This window comes from Puma concolor, chromosome D2, assembly GCF_028749965.1.
Source record: "Puma concolor isolate L17-30 chromosome D2, mPumCon1.1.hap2, whole genome shotgun sequence".
Taxonomy (NCBI): Eukaryota; Metazoa; Chordata; class Mammalia; order Carnivora; family Felidae; genus Puma; species Puma concolor.
The window spans coordinates 46,009,655-46,026,185 of record NC_141677.1 but is presented as its reverse complement, the minus strand read 5'-3'; the positions used below and the strand labels follow the sequence as shown (position 1 = coordinate 46,026,185).

At 39.7% G+C, this 16,531-nt stretch overlaps 1 protein-coding gene across 2 annotated transcripts in view; it reads right to left on the bottom strand.

Moving 5' to 3' along the window:
- The window catches only part of BMPR1A (bone morphogenetic protein receptor type 1A), a 139,444-nt gene that overhangs the window by 44,430 nt on the left and 78,483 nt on the right, over positions 1-16,531 (bottom strand). For both annotated transcript variants that reach the window (XM_086680192.1, XM_086680193.1), the window contains exon 2: positions 14,460-14,574. The gene's annotated coding sequence lies outside the window, so the exon portion shown is untranslated. The remainder of the gene's footprint in view (positions 1-14,459; positions 14,575-16,531) is intronic.

Below are 16,531 nucleotides of genomic sequence, written 5' to 3'. Positions count from 1 at the left end.
AATGAAACCTTCTCAAAAGGGCTGTACTCTGGATAAACTATTCCATTTCCTTATCTCAACACAACTGAAATGATACAAAAACCACACAACTTCCTTCTGCTCACTTTTGAGCCCTGACGTGTGTCAAGATCCTGTGGGGAAAATTTTCCACTGTTTTCACTGCATATACTCAAGTCTGAGATATAAATTAAAAGGTCTTAAGAAAGTCCTGTATAAGTAAACGAAACTTCTCAGGATCTAAAATATTGCTTAAGGCAAACAATGGCTTGGGTTATACTTCTGACAGTACCACATAGTTACAACAAGTTAAAGAACTGTGGAAATAATCACAGAGAAAGAGAAAACACAGCCCTTTCTTTCGTACAATGTGGTCTGACAAAGGGAACTGCAAACGGTCCAAGCTCGAGTGCAATACTTCAGTAAGCAGACACAGTAAGTTTCAAAGGCAATACTTACAAGTAAACTGCAGGTCACCAAAGGCCCTGAGTAAACCAGAAGGCGTTGCAATCAGATCATCCGTAATTCTTCCCTGTATTAAACCACAAACTACAGAAAACTAAACCTTGTGAACCAGTGGGTCTAAGAAAGAGCACCCTCGAGACTATAAATCCCGGTTTATTAACATGAAGCACCTGGAAATCCAGGAAGCGCTTCACCCTGCGGATGAACATTTAGGTTTTATTTTTGTTACTCTGTGTCAGAACATTGCTTCAGGTTAAAACATGCTGGTTCAGAGTAGTTTGCTGAAGAAGTTCTGTGGCGTGGGATGGACTTTTTTTTCCCCCCCTTTTAGTATCTTTCAGCTGAGATACCTAGTTTAAATACTTATCAACTTATATTTTTATTTTAAAGAAAGTACTATAGGTAAGCACTGTCTTCAGGTCAGGCGGCCTCTGAGTTAATTCGAATTCTGCCTTAGGTGCCTAGCTGATCCTGACGAATTCACTTCCCTCTGTGGGCCTTGGTTTCCTTATCTGTAAAATAATGCCATGAAGTCTTCCACATCTCAATCCTGTGAGTCTATGAACTGTGCTCACTCAATACAGTACTTCAAAGATTTAACCTAAGAATTACCTAGATGTTACTGTATATACCTGCAACTAATAGAACACTGTATGTGAACTGCACTGGATTTACCACCACGGCTTTAAAAAAAGATTACCTAGGTGCTGAGTAAAGCAGGGCAAAAACCATGAATTCACATCCCCTCCCTCTGAGGTAACCACTACTCTGAATGTGGTATTTAACACCCATGTCTTCGTAGGCTTTTGCCGTATATAATACATACCCCAAACAATACACAGCATTGCTTTGCCTATTTTTGAATCTTCTATAGCTGTATAAAAAACTGTATCATTCTATATGTATATTTTTATATTTGCTTATTTTTCACTCAACATTGTGAGTGATTTCCACAATATTTTTGAATTTTTCATTCACTGTCATTGTTACATAGAGTGTTCATTCTATGAATACCTTACAGCTGTACTGATCCATTCTCCTGTTGATTGATGATGTAAGTTGTTTCCATATTCTGGTATAAGCAGTGCTTATAATAAGCATAAGCATAGTAAGCAAAGCACTTGAATAGCTGCTTCTGCTGTTGCTGTTTGAGCAAATAAATCTGTAAGGCAGAATCCCAGAAGTAGGACCCTGGGTCCAATGGTAGTGCTGGTAGATATTTTGGTAACTTCCCTGGGACTGTGACATTTTGCACTTCCAAATACAAAACACTGATGTAAGGACAATGTTCAAATACTCCTAAAGGACACAGAATAAACGTTAACACATGGAAAGACATTATATTATGTATAGAAAGCCTCAATATCATGACTGTTCATTTTCCCTACGTTAATTATAAATTTACTGATACTCTTTATCACATTAAAGTTCCATTCTCTTCTTAGTTTGCTAAGAGTTTTCATCATAAATGGGGTCAAATTTTATTGTGTTTTTTTCTCCATCTACTGATATGATCACAGTGTTTTCCTCTTTCTATGTGTTAATGGATAAATTAGTAACGATCCATATTAAAAGCTTTCTTAAAGAGTAAATAATCTGTGCTAGTATAAAAAAAAATTTTGTTTTTACATTTATTTATTTTTGAGAAACAGAGTGAGACAAGGCATGAGCGGGGGAGGGGCAGAGAGAGAAGGAGACACAGAATCTGAAGCAGGCTCCAGGCTGTCAGCACAGAGCCTGATGCGGGGCTCGAACCCACGAACTGTGAGATCATGACCGGAGTCGAAGTCAGACGCTCAACTGACTGAGCCTCCGAGGTGCCCCAATGTGCTAGTTTTTAAAGATGTCCACAAATTCTTTCATATTCCTTTTTTCAAGAGGTGGGACCTAATTACTTTGAGTGTGTGCTGGACTGACAAACAGATGAAAGTGAAAGTGACCAAGTATGTGCTGACAGTAGGTCTTAAGAGGCAATGCAGCTTTCCCCTTGCTCTCTTTCTTGGGTCATTCACTCTGGGGTGAAGAACTGAGACACCTTCTGCCAACAGCTGTAAGAGTGCACCATCTTGGAAGCAGATTCTCCCCCAGGAGAGCTTTCAGGTGAAGGTAGCCCCTGCTGGCATCCTAACTACAACCTCTTGAAACACTCTGAGCCCAAACCATCCAGTACACTACTTTTAAATTCATTTAAGTTTTTGTTGTTTCAAGTCCCTAAGTTTTGGGATAAATTGTTATGCAGCAATAACTTACACACGATCCTTGGATTCCTGGGATAAATTCAATTTTGTCATTATTGAATAGTAAATTGGTCTTTGTCCCTGGTTCCTAGAAGGGAACCTCTAAAGTAAATTTTTGGAATTTCCTGGGTAACAGGAGTGTCTTTGTTATGTATGAGCCTCACAGATCATACCTGAGTTTATGACTCAGGATGGGGGCTGGTCACCAAAAAGACCAACCATGTGATTATAGAGGATTGGGGCACTGAATCGGCCCCACCTCTGGGGAGGGGACAGGGCTGAAGACTGAGTTCAATCATGTGGCCAATTGTTCAATCACACCTACACAACAAAACGCCAATAAAAACACTGTACACCCTAGCTGAGATAAGTTTCCTGTAAACACACCAATGTGCCAGGAAGATGACATACCCTGATTCCAGGGGGACAGGAGGCCTCACCTTTGGAATTCTCACAGGCCTCATCCTATGTGTCTCTTCATTTGGCTGGTCCCAATATGTATCCTTTATAATAAAATGATCATTGTACATGTACCACTTTCTTGAATCCTGTGAGACATTTTAGTGAATCATTAAATAAAGTCTGAGGGGATCAGGGAATCCTCTGGGATTTGCAGTTCGTGAGAAGTCCAAACTTGTCACTGGCATCTCAAGAGAGGGCAGTCTTTTTTTTGTTTGTTTTTTAAATGTTTCTTTATTTTTGAGAGAGAGTGAGCACGAGTGGGGGAGGGGCAGAAAGAGAAGGAGACAAAGAATCTGAAACAGGCTCCAGGCTTTTAGCTATTAGCACACCACCCGATGTAAGGCTTGAACTCAAACTACGAGATAACGACCTGAGCCAAAGTCAGATGCTTAACCAACTGAGCCACCCAGGCATCCCACAAGTGAGGGCAGTCTTGTTGGGGGACTGTGCCCTTATACCTGATGCTGACGTTGGGTAAGTATTATCAGAATGGTACTGCAGTATTGTAGATATAATTATGTTTATTATTTTTTTTAATTTTATTTTTTGAGACAGAGAGAGACAGAGCATGAGCAGGGGAGGGGCAGAGAGAGAGGGAGACACAGAATCCGAAGCAGGCTCCAGGCTCTGAGCTATCAGCACAGAGCCTGACGCAGGGCTTGAACTCACAGACTGTGAGATCATGACCTGAGCTGAAGTCGGACGCTCAACTGACTGAGCCAACCAGGCGCCCCGATATGATTATGTTTAAATATACTCTCGGATTTGTTTTGCTAGAATTTTGTTATGTTTTACATCTGTATTCATAAGCAAGACTGGCCTATCACATTATCCATGTCTGGTTTTGGTATAAAAGTTAAACTAGCCACACAGAATAAGTTGAGGAACTTGCTTTATTTTGCTGTTCTCTGGATCAATACGTATAAATTTGGACATATTTACCACTAGAATAGTTTGATAGAATAGTTTGAGTTTGATAGAACTCAGTTTTAAAATCATCTGGGCCAATGTGGCGCCTGGGTGGCTCTGTCAGTTGAGACTCCCAACTCTTGATTTCGGCTCAGGCCATGATCTCACGGGTCCATGGATTTGAGCCCCGCATCTGGCTCTGTGCAGACAGTATGGAGCCTGCTTGGGATTCTCTCTTTCCCTCTCTCTGGCCCTCTTCTGCTCACTGCCTTCTCTCTTCCTCTCTCAAAAGAAATAAAAACAAAGAAATAAAAATAAGATAAAATCATCTGGGCCAAGAGGTGCCTGGCTGGCTCAGATAGTACAGCATGTGGCTCTTTTGATTTGGGGGTTGAGTTTGAGACCCACATTGGGTGCAGGGATTGCTTACAAATAAAATCTTTTAAATTTCTTTTTTATTTATTTTGAGAGAGAGAAAGAGAGAATGAGAATGAGCATCGGAGCTGGGGACAGGTAGAGAGGGAGAGGGAGAGAGGGGGAGAGGGGGAGAGAGGGGGAGAGAGGGGGGGGAGAGAGAGAGAGAGAGAGAGAGAGAGAGAGAGAGAGAGAATCCCAAGCAGGCCCTATGCCACCAGTGCAAAGCCCGACATGGGGCTCAGTCTCATGAACTTTGAGATCATGACCTGAACTGAAATCAAGAGTCAGACGTTTAACCCACTGAGCCACGCAGGTACCGCTATTAAGTTACTTTTTTCTTTTAATGTTTATTTTATTTATCTTGGGAGAGAGAGAGACAGCGAGCGAGCAGGGGAGGGGCAGAGAGAGGGAGAGAGAAAATCCTAAGCAGGCTCTGCTCTGTCAGCACAGAGCCCAGTGTGGGGCTCAATCTCATGAATCATGAGATCATGACCTGAGCAGAAATTAAGACTCGGACACTTAACCAACTAAGCCACCCAGGCGCCCCTATTAAGTTACCTTTTAAAAAGAAAACTGTCATTTTATTTAAATTATAAAATTTATTGACATAAAGTATTCTCTTATTTTTAAAAAAATCTCTTCTGGGGGCGTCTGGGTGGCGCAGTCGGTTAAGCGTCCGACTTCAGCCAGGTCACGATCTTGCGGTCCATGAGTTCGAGCCCCGCGTCAGGCTCTGGGCTGATGGCTCAGAGCCTGGAGCCTGTTTCCGATTCTGTGTCTCCCTCTCTCTCTGCCCCTCCCCCGTTCATGCTCTGTCTCTCTCTGTCCCAAAAATAAATAAAAAACGTTGAAAAAAAATTAAAAAAAAAAAAATCTCTTCTGTATTTGAAGTCACGTGCCCCCCTATTTACATACCCAATACTATTTGTGTTTTCTGGGTTCTTCTTGACCATTTAAATGATTTATTTTATCAGCCTTCTCAAGAACCAATTTTTGGCTTTTGTAATCCTTTCCTATATATCTTAAAATATAATTTAAAACCCCAATTCTATCACTTATTACGTAGAAGCTTGCATAAGCTTCTCTCTGTGACTCAGTCTTCTCATCTATAAAGTGAGAATAATAACTGTACTTACCCCACAAGGTTATAAAGATTAAATGAAAGAATCCCTGTAAAGCACATGGAACAATACAAGGGCTAAATAGCAAGTGCTGGCTTTTATCTTCATCATCTGTTTACTTCTCTTGAGTTTATTCTGTTGTTCTTTTCCTAATTTAGGTTAGATGCTTAGATTAATACTTTTTAATTTTTTTAATTTGAGTATTTAAGGCTTCAATGTGTCAGACAAGTATTAACATCCAAGTTTGCTTTATTGCTCAGTTCTAGATGTTTTCTGATTTGTATTGTCATTTTATTTTTGAGCTGTGGGATTTACAGAAGTCGGTTTTAAAATTTCCAAACATGGGTGTGTATATATTGTTTGCTATTCATTTTTAGTTACGTGCACTTGTTGGCAAAAACTATGGCTGATACGATTATTTGAAATGTTTTAAAACTATTTATTTATATTTTAAAATGTATTACAATTTGCTGTACAGCCTAGTAAATGGTCACATTTAATAAAATGCTAACTTCTAGAACCAAATGACCTTGTCAAGCTCTCTGCTTTAAAAATCTATGAATATTCTCATTTTAATAGGGTAGAATTAGCAAGACACCAGAAGAAGTGTCATAACCTGGCCTCTGCCAACCTTTCGAATATCCTCCTCCTCCTCCTCCACACCCTTCCAACGCTCTAACTGTACTGAAATCACAGTAGCGCTCTCTCTATAGGCATTCGCTCCAGACTTCCATTCCTTTGCACAGCCTCTGTGCTTCACCAGGTTGAGTCTAATTTATTCTTCAAGAATTGGTCCACAAGATATCCTGGCAGGCAATCCCTGATCCTTCCTCAGCAGGCTGAGTGAGGTCCCATCTCTACTTCCAGCGCACCCAGAACATTGACCATAGTTGCTTCACAGCTCTTGGCTAACATTCATTTAAAAACTATTTATTAATCCCTTGGTATGTGCTCTATGCTGATTACACAACAGTAAATGAAACAGACATGATTCCTCCCATTAAAAGACTTATATAATCGGGTGAGTTTTTGACTTATCTTGAAGCATCTGTAATCTCCATTTTCTGGCACATAACTAAACAAAGCAATAAATGCTCAATAAATGAATAAAAGGAATAAAAAATTATATTAATCTCTTAAGAGAAACATAATTGAGGAGTCAAATTCACTATAAAAACCACATAACATACTCTAATATTCTTTATAAGTATGCTGGCATCTAAAAATGCATCTCCAAACCTTACAGTTATAGCCAGTAACTACCAATCCAGTAATCTCTATCTTACCTCTATCCAAGTACTAGCTAAGGAACTTCACTCCCATAATCACCTCTGGTGATTTCTAGATAATCAGAGAAAAGAAATTTAGATCCAAGTCATGAAATAGGGGAATCTCCATATATTCAAAAGCCCTCTTCCTAAAATATTTCGGGCTTATTTCATGTTTTGAATTATCTTAGCTCTAAGTTTATTAGCTTTTTACTTATCACACTTGCCTTTAAGTTTATTTTGAGAGAGACAGACAAAGCTCAAGTCCGGGAGGGGCAGAGAGGGTGGGGGGGATATGAGAGAGAGAGAGAGAGAGAGAGAGAGTGAGAGAGAGAGAGAGAGAGAGAGAGAGAGAGAGAGAGAGAGAATTCCAAGCAGGCTCTGTACTGGGTCCTGATGCAGGACTCAAACCCATGAAGCTGCAAGATCACGACCTGAGCCGAAACCTAGCTAGAGTCAGATGCTCAACCGACTGAGCCACCCAGATGACCCTCTTATCATACTTTAAAAAAAAAAAAAAAATGTTTATCTTTATTTATTTTGAGAGAGACAGAGTGTGTGTGTGTGAGTGAAGGAGGGGCAGAGAGAGAGGGGAGCGAGAATCCCAAGCAGGCTCTGTGTTCATGCAGGGCTTGATCCCACAAACTGAGATCATGATCTGAGCCGAAATCAAGAGTCAGACACTTAATAGAATGAGCCACCCAGGTGCCCCATCATACATTTTTTTAGTACTATGAAATAAGAAATTTAATATATTCTACATACTTTACATATATTAATTCATTTAATCTTCTTACTAACTTTACGAGGCAAGTATTCTCGGGGTGTCTGGATGGCTTAGTCGGTTAAACGTCCAACTTTGGCTCAGGTCATGATCTCGCGGTTTGGGAGTTCGAGCCCCACATTGGGCTCTGTGCTGACAGCTCAGAGCCTGGAGCCTGCTTTCGATTCTGTGTCTCCCCCTCTCTCTGCCCCTCCCCCACTTGCACTATCTCTCTCAAAAACAAAATAAACATTAAAAAAATAAAAAAATAAAAGTCGTACTAATGAGGCAAGTATTCTCATTATGCATAATTTCATAAGAATAAACCTGAAAATGAAGCATGATTTTTTTAAAGAAAGGTATTAAATACTAGAATTAACTCAAGAGGAAGTAGAATACCTAAATACACCATAACCTGACTATAAAGTGGTGGTCAACAGGCTGGAAATGGGATGGAGGGGAGGGTGGTAAAGAAGGCAGTGGGGTGGGAGGCAGTGAGGAGGAGCCCAGGCTCTGGTGTACACTGTTCAAGATTTTATATAGTATGAGCTTATCAGACCTCCTTATTAGTCCCTTACAAACAAAGACTGGGTGGGAAGGAGCAAGGAAGGGGTGGAAGAAAGGGAGAAAAGGGAGGAAACTGATGAGCTCGAGTTAAACTGGAATTTCTGCGATACTTAAGATTGGAAATACCTCACAAACAGGTGAAAATATAAGACAGGAGAGCAGGAAGCAAGTATTTCAGATGGAGGGTAAGGATAGGAATTGTCACTACAGAATATGAAAAGATGCAACTGGAAATCTTGTGGCATGCTCTCCCCACAGTATCATATATAGCTGCAATAACATAGACAGCAACCCAAACCCAAAAGTATCCAAAATGGAGAATGACCAAATAAGTTAAGTCAGGAGTGTATCCACCAACTTAAATTAAGAATAATGGTATCTTGGGACACCTGGGTGGCTCAGTCGATTAAGCGTCCGACCTCAGCTCAGGTCACGATCTCACAGTTGTGAGTTTGAGCCCCATGTCAAGCTCCGTGCTGACAGCTTGGAGCCCGGAGCCTGCTTAGGATTCTGTGTCTCCCTCTCTCACTGCCCCTTCCCTGTTCACTCTCTTTCTCTCTCAAAAATAAACATTAAAAAAAAAAAAAATAAGAAGAATGGTATCTTAGTTATGAGAGGGCAGTCCTAATTTAAGACAATGGGAATAAACGTTCTGCCTCCCTTTGAAGGGGGTGGGTAGCATAATACGCAAAGAGCCTGAGGGCAAGGTCCACAGATTATCTACAGGATGAGTTCTAGATTTCTCTACAGCAGAGAGTAGGAATAAGACTAAATTTTCAGTGGTGTCCAGGGAGATACCAACAGTAAGGGCAGAGCACATCTTTTTTCCAAGCCTGGAGCTGTAACTGCTTTTCTGCAATGCAGGGTTTCAAAAAGCTGCTAGATCTAACAGATCTGCTACCTTGCTAAAGAATCTCCCAGCTGCCGGTGCCTGGAAGCACTGAGGACTCCTCCCAGAGTGCCAAGAAATCACTAACAATTTGTTGACTCCTCTGTTATCAGTCAACAGGAAAGAAACAATTCTGCCTTCCCATGCTGACTGGTTTGCCAATGAACAGATACCTACAGCCAGAACTAAATGAGTGCTTAGGGAACCCAAGACCCCCATAAGTGGGTGCAAAATAAAATGCAGTTTGTTTTAAAAGGAACTCTGCAACCAGAGGAAAGGCTAAGCTCAAAATGAGAACAGGTGGCTTCTACTTAGGCAGAGCTAACAGAAGACAGTGGGTGACAGTGCACACGCGAGACCCCAGGATGGTGTCTGTCCTCTCAGTAAAGAAGAACACTCACGGATGTCCAAGTACCGGAGCTGCCAAAAAGGACACCGATGCAGGACTGCAGCCCCAAAGACACTGTCACAGCAGCTCAAAGAGGATACCACCATTACGACAATGTGTCAATGTGAAGAAAGGGGAGCATCCCTGGGTTTCTATAGTGCGGGCAGTTGATGTGCTTATCAGTTACTGCTTTTCTCCTAAGTAACTCAAACATGAACAGCTCCACAACCACTGAAGAGCCACTGAACAGGACCCATTGAGAAGGGTACTTTGCATTCCTTATCATGACCCTTGTCCTGCAACTTCCCTTGAGGAACTCCATCTTTGGTGAATCCTTTTATATCCTAATTGAGAATTAATGCTCAGTGGAAGATGACTGTACATTAACAAACTTTTTTTAAATTTTGGGGTGACATAGAAGGCTGCCAGTTTTGATTAGGATGCAGAGGAGAAGAGGCTCTCAGAAGATCAAGCTCCAATACAAGCTGCCCTGATGCTCAGACTCAAAGGTACAAGAAATAATCTGTGGTAGATTCTCTGACAAGGTCCAATAGGAGAGTTGGAGCACAGACCCCTAGATTTTCTGAGGCAAGGATATGACTTCATAACACTGTATGAAAACTGTAGCTCCTGGCATGACATTGGGCCCCAGTAGAGAACCCAACTATGGAACATCAAGGATTTAGTGACCAGAGCTACCCATCCATGATTCACAAGGTCAGGTGAAGCAGCAAGCTATTATATGATAGAAATGGTATTTTTGTAATAGTACCTAGGCAGTGGTAGAGGGCACTAGTAAATACAAGTCCAGAACCTCATGTCACCTACTCTTATCACAACAGATGTCTTTACTTATGCTCACGCCAACAACTTTATGGTGGGTTCCTGGTAACCAATGACAAAAAAGAAAAACCTGGGTCCTGGCTGACAAAGACAGATAAAAAATGACTACTGCTCTACAGCCCTACTTGGATGACTCTGAAAGACAATGAGGAGGCAGAAATTCTCTCAGTGGGCATGGCAAAGAGAGAAGTGACCAAACAAGAAAAAACATGGACTCCTTAGGAGTGGTGAATGGTATGGCTGATTGGGTAGGGTGATGGAAGGAGCAAAAGTGGAAAATAAAAGAGAAGGAACCTGGAGAAGAAGCATGTTGATGGTTCTACAAGAGCCCAAAGTGCCAACCTTTATATCTTACGTTAATGCCCACCACAAAACACCAACAACGCTTTGGTGCATTTAACAATGAGGTGCATTTAACTACATTCCCAACTACAGATGGAATAACTTGTCACTTGACTGCAGTGAGCTTTTGCTCTGGGCCACCTCAATGCTTGGCCAACAGGGTCATGAATGGAGGAGCCACAGTGACAGACAGGAAGGCTTTACACAGGCCCAACAGCATGGGTTCTTCCTTACTGAAGGTGGCCTAATCACTGCCACTGACACATGTGGGTATAGAACTGACACTCCAGATATGCGTTTGTCTTCCTTGCCCACAGTATATCATCCCGCCAGCACCACTATCCCAAGGTTTATAGATCACCTCATGAGGAGTATCAATTATGGCCTCAGGATCAGCTACAGGATTGGGGATTACAGCTTGGTCCACTAACCCTCTTGTTTTGGAGATTTCTTTTAGTGATTACAACCAGCCTCCAATTTGAAGCAGACAAAGTGGGCTTAATGGAACATGAGGCAATCTGAGAAATAAAAACAGGCTATAGCAAACACTTGTGGTGCTGGCAACACATCCCCTTACCCTACCGGCCTCATTATAGCTATGGTGGACAGCTCTATGCACTGCCTGACAGTATCTGATACCAAGTATAAGCCAAGGCACTGCTGTTTTGCTCCTTAGGGTTTTCTCCAAACTTAAAGAAGACTGCTCAGCAGTATGTAGGCACAGCCATACAAACGCTAGAGTTAAAGCTCCAGGAGCAATCTTCAACTAACAGAAGATGAAAAGTCATTGGGGCACCGGACTTGCTAGGTCAGAAGAGCATCTGATTCTTGATCTCAGGGTCATAAGTTAGAGCCCCTTGTTAGGTGTAGAGATTCCTCAAATAACAAAAACCTCAAAAAAAAAAAAAAAAAAAAAAAAAAAAAAAAAAAGATGAAAGTCAGTGGATAAATGTCCCAAGCTCCCTGTCCTTTGATGGGACAATACTACGGCGCATTCAGAGGGTCCCCACGATTGCCCATAGTGATAACCGGCTCCTTACCACACTTTATGTAACTTCTCTCACCTTTCCCTTTCTCCCATTTCTGCTTCTTTGGATCACCTCGCAAATAAACTACCTAGTCGTAAGTCCTTTTCTCAGGCTCTACTTTCAAAGGAGCCCAAACTAAGAAGTGGTGCAGTCAGGACTCAAACTAAAACAATGTGGCTCCACAGCCTGCACTTTAACAAGAGCGTATTGCCTCTTTAAAGCAGCAGAATAGGGTGCAATACACTATGGGATCCTAAATGTAAATACCAGTGAGCAAGCATATACACAGCAACAAAGAGATTTTAACTTTCTAGTGGTGAAGAAAACTGGAAAAAAAGGGGCAGACTATATATAGCCAAACCTAAGTCAATTAAATACATACATACACACACACCAAAGACATATTCAAAGACATATCGCAAACAAATGAGACTGCTTTCCTATGGCAGGAGGAGACAAAAGGAGAGTGGAGATCAAGAAGAAAGTAAATAAAATAAATCAATTGAGGGACCTTATAAAGAACAAAGCAATTTTACTCCTGTAAATGTAAGATATGATTAACTTGAGTTTCTGAGTCACAGTCCAAACATACTATCACAATATTAAATGGAAAAGTCAACAGTACTTGTTATGAATCGGAAGTTATCAAAATAAATATAAAACTCTGAAAATATTTTTATTTACTTATTTATTTTTGAAGTTTATTTTTGAGAGAGAAAGAAAGTGTGTGTGCAGGCATGTATGTGAGCATGGGAGGGTCAGAGAAAGAGACATTACAATCCAAAGCAGGCTCCAGGCTCTGAGCTGTCAGCATAGATCATGACCTGAGCCAAAGTCGGACGTTTAACTGACTGAGCTACCCAGAAACCCCTGAAAATATTTTTAAAAATTCACCTGTGTTAAGACCTAAAATCATTCTGAACAGTACTGGCAGCACACATTCCATACTTTGAGAAACACTGTTGTCACTATTCTGAGATAAGAATGATAGAGGGATCTTCAAAATATATATATTTTTTGGGGCGCCTGGGTGGCTCAGTCAGTTGAGAGTTGGACTTCAGCTCAGGTCATGATCTCACAGTTCATGGGTTCAAGCCCTGCACTGGGCTCCCTGTCAGCGCAGAGCAGGCTCGGGATCCTCTGTACTCCTCTTTCTCTGCCCCTCTCCCTCTCATGCTCTTGCTCTCGCTCAAAAATAAATAAACATTAAAAACACCTTTAATATACATTTTAATAGTAAAAATATTAATTTGAAAGCTTAACTAGATTTATGTTAAAGAGAAAACTTGAGGGGTGCCTGGATGGCTCAGTCAGTTAAACAACCAACTTTGGGTCAGGTATTTCTCTCTCTCAAAAAAAAAAAACACTAAAAATTTTTTTAAAAAGAGAAAACTTGATAAGAGCTGAATCACAAAGCCTTTTCTTAATGTGAATGCTTTCCTTCCTCAATAATGTAATGTTTTCCAGTTACACAATGTATAATCACAAAACAGTGACTACTTAATTTTCAATATAAAATGTTGGAATATTTCTAAATATTGCAAAGTCCTAAATCAGTCATCAACTAAGAGCTGAAAAGAACTTTAATAAAAGCACCAAAACTAGCTAGTTTTATATTATGAGGTAACTTATTACCTCACTGAAAGGTATTTCTCTAAGGACATTACCATACTGATGGTTATTTGTTAACATGAAACCATCAAATTCTGCTTCATAAATTTCTTCATTGATCCCAATTCACTGAGCAGTAACTCCATTAAAATAAGATACCATCCTTCAGTAACAGTGTCAGAATTATACCTGAAGGAATATTTTAAACATTTTTTACTAAATCTTGCTTAGCATTTAAAACTATAGCAAAAGATGTAATATGAACAGAACGGTATTTTTTTCTTTAAAAACTGCTCTTTTAAAAAATGCAATACCTTAAAAAAATTAATTTTTAAAAATAAGAATAGGGATGCCTGGGTCACTCAGTCGGTTGAGCATCCGACTCTTGATTTCAGCTCAGTCATGATCTTGAGGTTCGTGGGATCAAGCCCCTCGTCAGGCTCCACACTGAGCATAGAGCCTGCTTGGGATTCTCTCTCATTCTCTGCCCCTATCCCATGCACATGTGCTCTCTCTCTCTCTCTCTCTCTCTCTAAAGAAACAAACAAAAAGAATAAAAAAGGCAACACTTTGCTTTTTTTATGGTATCTCCCTTACAATATGCTAAGACTTGAAACATGATGTACAAAAATATGTGTTGTATGTAAACAAATGACAAAATGAAGAGACCAATAAGACAATAAAACATTAATTTTAATGTTTCCTTAAGCTTAGAAAACTTAGGGTGCCTGGGTGGCTCAGTCAGTTAAATGTCTGACTCTTGATTTCAGCTCAGGTCATAAGCTCAGAGTTTGTGAGTCTGAGCCCCACTTGGGGTTCTGTGCTGAGGGCATGGAGCCTGCTTGGGATTCTGTCTCCCTCTCCCTCTGACCCTCCCTCACTTGCTCTCTATCTCTAGCTCAAAATAAATAAAAATAAACTTTAAAAATAAATAAATAAACTCAGGAAACTTAGATTTGAAAAATTACTTATATTTGCTATGGATGCTGCCCAACATTATCCGTACTATCCAGACAGAATGCATGGGCATCATCATCTCTTTCCAACATCCAGTCAGAAATTACTGTTGATACAGAAGGACTATTTTCAACTGTTAAGAAAATGAGAATTTTCATATAATTCTAATTATTTTCTTAAAAGTCTTTTTCTTACCTCAGAGATGTGGCTAGATAAAACTGTACTTCCAATTTTCTCCAAACAGCTTTGACCTATGCTTCCATCTCATGAATTCCAAGACAGTATTAAACTGATGCATATTTTCATAAATCTGTTTAAAAAAAAAAAAGAACTTATTTAAACTAAAAGAAACATGCAGAAGCAATACTAAAACAATGTCCTGTGTAAAACTATACATTTTCAATGTAAAGTCAATGAAAATTCTAAAGTACTTTAACCTATTGCTTTACCATTTTCCCAACCTCTGCCCAAAGAAGTTTCCCATTTTGCATATTTTCAACTTTGCAAAGATAATAGTAGTTCTGTGGAAAAAGTTACTCACGTGTAAAATTTCTGTATCAGCTTAGACTTTTGAAAAAAAAAAATCACATCTTAAACTGGAAAAGCAGGAGCAGCTAGAAGCAACACTAAAATCTATAATTCTACAACATTCAAACCCCTACGTCAGCAAAACTATATTTGACCACCCAGCTAATATCCCTATTTTCACTTTTATCACAAAATCTCTGTAAGCAGTTTTCATTTCAGTCAAGCTTTCCCCTAGAATATCAGGAACTGGAGGGGTCAGGAATGAATCGCATCGCTTGGTCTAAGCCCAGGGGATGGGTTACAACTATGTGACCCCTGACATTCAGTTCCCCTGCTGCCTTAAGAGACAAAATTCACAAATCTGGAAGAGGAAAACAATGAAACATTTAAATCTATTTAAAGAAGTGTGTTGTTTACTTAGAGATCTTGAAAATAATTTTGTTGAATGTATCTTTTAACTGAAACTTCAAATAGCAAGGTATTCTGTTTCATATTGTAAAAGGAAAAATTTTAAGCTGCATGAACACTACCTATGTCCTACTGCAAGGTCAAAATGCCTTTGTCTTCAAGTGCATTTAGAAGTATCATTTGTGTCACACTGAGGTTTAATAGTCTTGGCAATAATGACTGAATTCATGTAAACTGGGCAACCTGAAACTGTCTAGCATATCAGATAGCAGGCTTTCTTAAAGACAAGAGTCTCCACTCAGCAGACAGGCTGCCATAGGACCATGCTAAATCTTTCATGGTCCAACTAAAGACAGACTGACCCTGAAAGCAATTAGCAATGCTTTGTCTGCATTTAAGAGCTTTTACTGTCTTCGCAATGCACTGGTTACCTACAACTTAACTGGTCCCTAACATTTTTCAGGGTACTGACAGGACTATACAACTCTTAGAATATCACTTAGAGAAAAGAGGGCAGGAATGGAGATACACTGTTTAGGATTTTGTTTTTCTGAGATGTTCACAGTCTTAAAAAATTTCCCTTATATAATAAAAAAATAAATGCATTGTATTTCCATTTTAGAAATGACAAATATTTTCCTCGAAAGCCCCTCTTTGCCAACAACTCCATTCTTCCCAAATGGTGTGTGTGGAAGAAAAGAGGGAAGGCAATCACTTATATTAAGCAAAGCTCAGATTAACCTATTCTCCTAAAGGTTAAAACAATCCATCAAAATGACTATGTTTAAAAATACATGGCTTGATTCTAATTCTACCAGGTTATTTCCAATGGATCAAATAAAATTAACATGTGAACCACTTACCAACCATTGTTTATTACAGCACTATTTATTATACCACCATTTCCTTGGTGTGAAAAAAAAGAACTGAAGCTTTAGGCTAAGTCTAAAGTTAATAAAAAGAAAAATACATAATTAAAGAATCTGGAAATATGCCTCCTTCAAAGTCCAAGATCCTGCCTGAATTTTCTATCCTCCCTCCATCCTCTCAATTCAGAAATAAATGACAAAAAAATATAACTGTCTAAAGATTGAATCTAAGACCAACTAATGAAAACCAAGTAAATGTGACCTTACTACTAAGAGGTAAATAAAAGATTAATCAAAGGACAGGATATGCTTCACAGTACAGGTCTGCAAATCACTTTTTACAAACTAAAACTGTGTGAATAAACTAAAGCTTTCCCTAACCTCTGCAATATAGTGCTACAGTCCTATAAGCAGAAATCAGTAAACATGTGCAGCTTTAATCACTTAACTTACAAGGTAATA